The sequence below is a fragment of the Onychostruthus taczanowskii genome, unplaced genomic scaffold, assembly GCF_017590055.1.
Source record: "Onychostruthus taczanowskii isolate IOZ18803 unplaced genomic scaffold, ASM1759005v1 scaffold44, whole genome shotgun sequence".
In the NCBI taxonomy this organism is placed as follows: Eukaryota; Metazoa; Chordata; class Aves; order Passeriformes; family Passeridae; genus Onychostruthus; species Onychostruthus taczanowskii.
In genome coordinates, this window is record NW_024501903.1 from 491748 (window position 1) to 500342 (window position 8595).

Consider the following 8595-nt stretch of genomic DNA (forward strand, 5'->3'; position numbering starts at 1 on the left):
ATTTTATTTTTTTTACTTCAAAAACACATTGGTAGAGGTTGTTCTAAAGGTTGCTGGGACAAAGATCTGAAAAATTGTTTATATGTGATCCAAGTCAAACTGAAACAGGTTATCTGGATTGCAGCATAAAATCTTGGTTTGGCTTCCTTTTCCCAGGCTGGAATGGAGAAGAGCTTGGATTAAGCCATATAGCTCTTCTGATTCCAGAGGTCTATTACGTACCTAGAGGACTGGGTAGAGACACTTGCAGTAAGATGGACCTCTGTTGAATGGTTAAAGCTGCCCTCATTACAGTCAGCAGTTCAAAATGTAAAAGGGAATATAAAATATATTATATTCCCTTTAAATATAAAGGGAATGCTGATATTTCCACTGAAAATTGACTTCTGCAAACACAAGGTATGTATCGCTTTGTGCAATAGAAAAACCTCCTCCTAGTTCTCTAGAACTTAAGTCATGGAAGAAATTGTCATGGCAAAGACCTGATCCTTCTGCTTGCAGACAAGTGGTGACTCCTGTATCCAAATACTCAATAAAGCTTCTGTGGGAACACAGCTGAGTGTTATCTGTACCACCCCTAGCAGCCTGCTGAGATTGGCCCATAGCACGAGCGACCCCTTCTTCTTATCTCATGTCTGTGTGCTTTGTGATCACTGAGTGAGTGACCATTAGGACATTTTCAGGCTTGTTCCAAACCATATTAGATTTAGTTAACCCACTGCTTCATAAAACACACTTTTTCCTGCTGCTTATGGGTCAATCCTGAGTCAGGATTTCTGACTGAGTCAGAAGCATACAAACATCAACACCACCAGCAGACAAATTTCTGTATCTCCTAAATGCAAAACAAATATTGCCTGAAACTATTTCTACCTTCTCCTATAAACATAAAACCAGTTATAGATGTGTGTGGTTTTCAGAACTGCAGTGCTTCTGTGTACTTGTTAGAGGTTATTTGCCCTCATAAAATGTTTCCAAACTTTGGTTTAATGGTTATTATTTCAGTTTTTCTGGGGTTACACAGCTGCAGAAGAGGCCTGGTTTTGCACACTTTCTACTAGTGCATCTTACACAGCTGTTAACACTGCTGGGCTCTTTCAAGGCATCATCTCTCCCTTTCATCTCACTTCTTGCTCCTGCGAGGATGTGTGCACATAACTGACACCTGAGAGCCAGCTAAATAAGATCATGTCTCCAGCAAATACTGAAATTGTCTTTGGTGTCAGTTCCAGGGAGGTGCTCCCCTGCTGTCCCTGTCAGCTGAGGCGTTTTGATGGCCACCTCACATTTTATTTTGAACATAGTAGTGCCAAAGTTGCGTTTCCCTTCTTGTTACATATTCCAGTGAGAGCACTGCTCAAGGGCAATTATATCAAAAAAGGTGGAGGGAACAGCAGAAAAAATTACAATAAGCAATTCTACCTCTTGCCAGAAGAGATGTTCCAGTGTTTTGGCCAAAGTAGTTCAAAGCACCAGTTGGTGAGGACTTATTCACAAAATATGACTATTTCTCTCCATTTATATTTGCCTGATATTCTGCCTGGATGCTTTCCTTAAGGAAAGGCAGTTATCACCCCTGCAGTTCTGTCCCTCTGCAGGCTCAGAATTAGGGCTATAGTGTAGAGGTGTGATCTTGTCAGACAGTGGATGCTTCTGTCCACCCTCCTGCAGTAAGAGCAGGGCCATACTTCATGTCTTCTCCTCAACCCAAGAGCAGGAAGGCACAGCTCTTCACACCCTTTGCACAGCACTCCCAGGACTTCTCTGAGTAACGTGTAGGAGCATCCCAGAATTGTCCTTGCATTCTGATAATAGACAAAGCTCATTAACACCTTCCAGCCTGTAAAAGCAAACATTAGTTTAAGATAAAAAATTTAAGGGATCTGGGACAGGCAAATCTACAGGGGGCCAGCAAGTACTGTGGATGCTCTGCTCCTCGGACAACTCTGCTCCATACCTGGAGTGTGACAGACACAAAGGAGAATTCCCTTTCATTGGTTGAGTGGGGTTCCTCCCACTGTTTTGTCAGCTGAAAAGGACTGGATGCCCCCTGAGATGAGGTAAGCAAGGACAATTGCCACCCTTTTACTTTTGCAACTTGGCTGGTAGCAGAAAAACTTGATCACTTCCCCATATGGAAGAAAAGAGACCCTGTTTTACATTGCAGAAATCTTTTTATGAGGATGCCAGGCCTTCATTTCTCCCAGAAGGCAGTTTAGCTTTTAATAAAGGTGAAGATTTCTTTTTTAGTAAGACCATGAATCTGAGCTGCTGATGCAGGTCAAATGACACATTTGTCCTTGTGTTTCAGTTGCAACATTTCTTGGAAAAATAAGTATAATAAATACCCAGTTACAGTTTATAGGCAAAAGATTATGCAAAGCAGATTCTCTTCCACATCTCAAAATCTGTGGGAAGTCATTATATAGAGCACACTGATGAACTGTTTGCATACAAATATATAATCAGAATTATTTATCCTCCACATCTGCCTTTTTTTTTTTTTAATGCACCAAATTTAAAACCAGAAACATCTAATGATGTTATTTAATAAAATCAAGGAAAACAGCACAAATTATTGAGATACAGTCAGACACGAATTTATGCTCCAGTGTCTGCTCTTGGTCTCTATTACCTTCTCATGCATGTAAAGGAAGTTGCTGCCAACAGGGCCTCTGTTTATTTAGCTGTGTAATTTGTAGAAGGTAGGTTTTCTGCACTCATCTGTGGTTACAAACAGGAGATTGGCTGATTAGAACCCAGATTGTTTAATGGATGGAAAATTTTCCAACAGGACAAAAAAAACTCATCTTCACTGGACTTGGGAAGAATCTCTTAATATTGTTGATATTTTCTATAGAACACTGTTTTTCACTACCAATATGGTACCTTTTTTGGTGCATTGTATTCTTTCACATTTGATGTATTTTTCTGTAAATTTTAATAAAGACAAAGTTTTGGATACTATCATTATGCAACAGGCTAGACCACTCCATCTCAACTTTATACTTTCTCATGAAGCAACATGTTTAGATTACTTACATGTTTTAGGGTTTTTTATTTTGAATTCTGAGATTGCATGTTTGTCTATGCACAAAGCTATTTTGCATTCTGGAATGGTGTTTCAGCTGAAATTTCTATTGTGGATAATGCGTGTATATTGCAAAGCCTGAAACACTTGATTTAAGAGTATTTATATGAGTCTGCTGGTCTAATCTGTCCTGAGTTATCAGCATGTATTTCCCACTTTAAGCTTTCACTTTAGGAAAGCTTCTGTTCGAAGCAGTTTTGCCTTCTCTCATGGTAGCCTTAAAGTTTTGGACAATTTGATATATTTAGTATCCAGTCCAACCCCTCCATGAGGGGAACAAAGGTCAGGAATGCAGCAGAACTGGCACCATAAAGCACATCCCTTGGAACTTGCGGGATTACTGAAGATGCCTTCAGCATCAGTATGGATTTCCAAGTATTTGCAAGTAATGATGTCAGTGACACAGAATGGTCTGATCTGAGGAGCTCCATGCTGTGGCTAATTAGTTCCTGCCAGTCTGCACTCTGCTATGCATTCCCAAGGGACTGGCATGCTACAGTGATAAGAGCTGTTTTGCTGTTTCCCATGGCTGACTCTCAGGTTTTATTTATTTGCTGTTTTTATTAAAATCTTGAAGTCAGGAGACCATGAGATAACTTCAGCTGCCATTTAAATCATGCCAAGGCCTAACCATCAAGAATGTAACAAACAGCTGGTGCACATAACAAATGCAGCCCAAAGGCTAGGAAACCAAAGGAGTCCAGTACTTAAAATCAAAAATAATTTACATTGTTACAGCAACTTTGTTATCCATCAAATCCCTGGGGTGATAATGCATCCCTCTGCCACTGTATGTGCATTGTGTACACAAAGCAGCTTCTGCACTACAAGTACTATTGTGCTGGTGATTCCATCATAAAATCCTGAATTGTCTGAGCAGAAAATAGCCATACTGAATATCAGCCTTGGATAGAGTTGTTCTGCTGGGAAGAGAAGGGGCAGGGAACACAGGGAATGCAGTTCAAGCAGCCCAATTGCTTCTATAAATAAGAGCACAAGAATGTTTTGCTCAGATTAAAAAAACCTTTTGTAGCAAACCTTTTCTTGAAAAGTCCTAACACCTCCTTGCTTTGTAAGGATTTTTGTCAGGTTGTCCTTCTTGGCTTTGGTGTTTCCCTTTATATGAGCTGAGTGAAAATTTTCCAGTTTTTGGCTGTTAGAAAAATTTTTTAAAAATCTATTTCTCATCCTTAGCAGAGGCAGCTGGCAACTAAAATCCGAGAAGAGATTTATTCAGAACAGAGTGTGTCCCAGCACAGACTTGCTGGAGTGTATGGAGATTTCTTCCTGAACTTGTTCTTTGTGACTTCCAGCAGAGAGCATTGCAACATGAGCTTTCTTGTGTCCAAGGGACTTCTGGCCACAGGGAGTGGGTGACACAAAGAAATATCTTGGTAAGATGAAAACATCTCAAAGAGTCAAATGGAGACAGAGTTCAGAAGACAAATAATCATGGAATCATCTAGGTTGGAAAATACCTTTAATATCATTAAGCCAACCATTACCTGAAGCAACCAATCCCACAACTAAACCATGTCCCTAAGTGTCACAGTCTTCAGATTTTAAATACCTCCAGGGATGGTGACTCAGCCACTTCCCCAGGAAGCCTTTTTCCAATGCTTGATAAACCTTCCAATGAACAAATTTTTCCTAATATTCATTTCAAACCTCCACTGGCACAACTTGAGTTTTCTTGAGAACATGAAGAGGCAAAGGTTGGATAAGGACCACAGATTCAGCAGTCCTCAGGTTTAAGACTGGGCAAAATAATCAGGTAACACAGAAAAGCATTCAAGATGTGAAATACTTATTTCTGGTCTTGGGTTTGACTCTTTTATGAGGGGTGGGCCCAATGCCTTGCACGTAGCAGCAAGGAGAGAATACACTGTGGAAAAGGTGCCAATTCACTGAGCAGGACTGAGGTATTGTCCCTGAAAAGCCATCCACAACGGGAGCATGATTTTAAAGATTTATTCCATGAATACTGATGCTTGAATTATTGTATTTCTAAATACAAGTCTGCCTGAACAAGAGAACAGGAGGTGGGCTGCAACACCCTTTGGAGTGGCTGACTCCCCCACTGCTTAAGTTAATTTCAGCAAGTTATGCTGCTGACTGATGAAGAACTTGATTGATCTCAACTGCTTTAAGGTGTAAAAGAAGCCATTTACAAACAAATAAAACAGGAAACATCACAGTACACCTGGCAACTGCTGACAGGGAAGTTTCCACAGTGTCTGAGGGGGGACTCTGAAAATAAAACCTGTCCCCAAAAGAAATGACACTGGACGCAAAAACAGCCATCAGAGAGATTCTTACCTTCCAAGGACTACATCTGGGCTTCATTTTAAGCAAGATGAGATCTGCTCTGATTCTACGGTTAGCTGGGCACAGGCAAAAAGTGAATAGGTGATTGTCTTTTTTCATTCCTCTTGCTGTTTCACACGGGAAAAAAAAAAAAAAGTTGTTATAGAAGCCCATAAACAGCCACTCAAAGCACCTTGCCAATACTCTGTAGGTGGTTTTAGTAATAAGCCCACACATATGCATACCAAATTAAGCTTTACCAGGCAACTCTAACTGTGCTGACTTTTACTGTTCAAGTATTCAACTCTAGGGACATCCTCTGGAAGGAGCCTTAATGGTGTAAAGTTTTCATTGTTGTTTTTATGGCATTATGTAGAGACTTAAAAAAAAATTGCCTGTGTTAATGTCAAGTGCATTCTTAGCCTCAAGCTAAGTGGATAATGGAAATATTGTTCTCCATACAGGTGGGAAGTGGAGGGACAGCAAAATGAAACAGCTACACAGAGACACATAGAAGAGAGACATCTTTGAAATGACACATTTCCAAATACTGTGCTATCGACCTTAAATGCATAACTATCCTTCATCTCAGGCCCTTGCTCACTTCTATGGATAAGCAAATTCCTACCAGGAATTATTCTCTACTTTAAACCTCATGCTGACCACAGAGAAGTTCTAGCATGAGTAAGACAGTTGCCATTGCTATGTGCATCAGTGGAGATCCACACCAGTGGAGATTCTTTCCCCTCCTGAAAACAAAGACAAAGTCTTCTAGTGTGATCTGTGTAATGGAACGGGAAATTTTGTATTGCCTGCTGCACAATCAGCTGTCATTTCTGTGGCAATAATAACTATTCCAACCAAACAGAAAAGGCCCCTTTTTAATGCAGTTTAACCCAAAGAAGAAAATCAATACAGAGAGGAGACAAATAATTATAATGATATTATATTCATAATTATATTTACAATGCTCAATAAATATTCATACAGCAGAAGAATTTCATAATGGACAACACTGTTCCAAGTTTGCCATGGAGCAACCATAAATCTATCCCATAGGGCAGATAACTACAGAGACTTGACCCTAAATTACCTCACTAAGCAAACTATTCTACTTTCTGATCGACCTTGCTGGCAGGACACACTTTGCTGTCCAGCAGCCGAGCTAAACATTATGTACATCTGAGATGACATTTATCTCAAGGAAACTTGCCAGACATACTCACAGATATAAATACTGCAACCTTTTACTTATTATTTCAAGAATACAAAGGTATTTTATTATACAAATAGACCAACTGGAGGGAATTCAAAGCAGAGGAGCCTTTTCTTTTTCAAAGAATCTTTTTCAGAGATGGAAGGGAGAGAGAAGCATGCATGGTTTGCCTGAGTAAGGTTTGTCCTCTCATTCCTCCTCTGCACCATCTGTGCATCCACAGACTGCACAGGCTGTGAGAATGCAGGAGAATGAGCAGAAAGTTGCCTCATTGTTACCCTGCAGTATCCACCACAAGGAATCTCCTGGCTTTGACATAGTTGCTACACTCAGGGTCACTTTTACACCCACTTGAAGCTTACACTACTACTGAGATGGTGCATTGGAAACTGGTGTACTGTAGAAACAACCTCTGTGCTGGTTACATTATGTGGGGGCTATTGCTGAGCTCTGTAAGCACCCAGCTTGTCACAACAGAAATATAAAGCTCTCCATCTACAATCCACCCTCCCACCTGCACTGTGTCAAATCTCAGGGGGACAAAATAATAGTTTCCAAACTGTTAAAAATTCAAAGCTGAAAAGAAATCTCTAAAGAAGAGAAGCAAGTGTTAGAAGTTGCAAAAGCAGCAGGAGAATATTTTAAAGAAAAATTATTAGTCTTGGTAAAGCTTCCCAGAAGTGAGATACAGGGAAAATCTCTGGCAGAAGGACCTCAGTCCATGAAATTTAAAGCCAAACCAGCGAAAGCCCTCAACAGAGCAGCTTCTCAAACAGCTGGGATACTCTCTAATGCTCCTGGCAGAAGGAAGTAAAACCTTTGTCTCACGTTCTTTAATCTGCCAGTTGCTTCCTTCGACTCCCCTTTACTACTCCAGGTACTATTAATGAATGTCTTCCAACAGAGGAGTAGCTGAGTGGAATATATTGATCCTCTCTTGCTTCTTGGCTGGGCAAACTGGCTACTGGGAAACGCTGCTCTTCGGTGCCTTTCCTTAGAAGTATGGGCACTACTTCTGATTTCTTCAGGATTTCTCAGGCATGGAGGGGATCAGGTCCAGGGACCAACACCCACAAACGCAGCTAAAGTGCTTAGGACCTGGAAGCTTTTGCTCCAGAGCTCCCACTGACCTGTAACTGCTTGAGCTGGAGGCCAAGCTGGTAGCTGGGTCAGAGAGAAGGGCTTCTATATTCTGTGGAGGCAGAGTGTTTCTTCTATTGTCTAAATAGCACTGTTACACACCCTGTAAGATTTCTGTATGAAGGGTGCAGAATATCGAGGTATAACGGTTTATGCTTATTTGATGTGATGGCATCAGAATATAGTTTATTGGTGTGTATGGGATTGTGTATGAATATTTCCATCAAAATCAGTTTTATTTTTCTGATACAGGCTACTGGTGAGTCATACATATATTTTCAGGGTCTACAAAAGATGACTGGGAAAGGTATAACTGCTACAAAATTCCCTTAAATTTACTGCACTGTAAATTTCACTGTGATTTCTCATTAAAAAACCTATAGAAGTGTCCATTCTGGGGAAAAAAAAAAAAAAAAAAAAAAAAGCAAAACCAGAAATCACCTAACCTACTTAGTAATAGGGCTCTGTTTAAGAGGAACAGGGTGGGAAAAGTAATAGCTGAATAGAAAAAAACAGTGACCTAGAATCTAGCATGCCTCTGATGGGAGAAGATAGCACCTTAGCTGACCACCCCCATAAAAATGCTGGGGATTTTTGCCAGATCTAGGAACCAACACATGACAGCATATAAAGTGTTAAGTGACCTACATGTAGAAGCAGAAGTGATGAAGGAGGAGAGAAAGCTTTAAACAAGGCTTGATGATTCCTCCCCTTTGAGGCACAAAGAGAGAAATACTTGATGAATTAGGGACCAGGACTAACTGGTGAGACCCAAAAGCAGAACTGCTCAAGCAATGGCTCCAGCCCAGCTGCAAGGCAAACCAATTTTGATCAGGCTTTG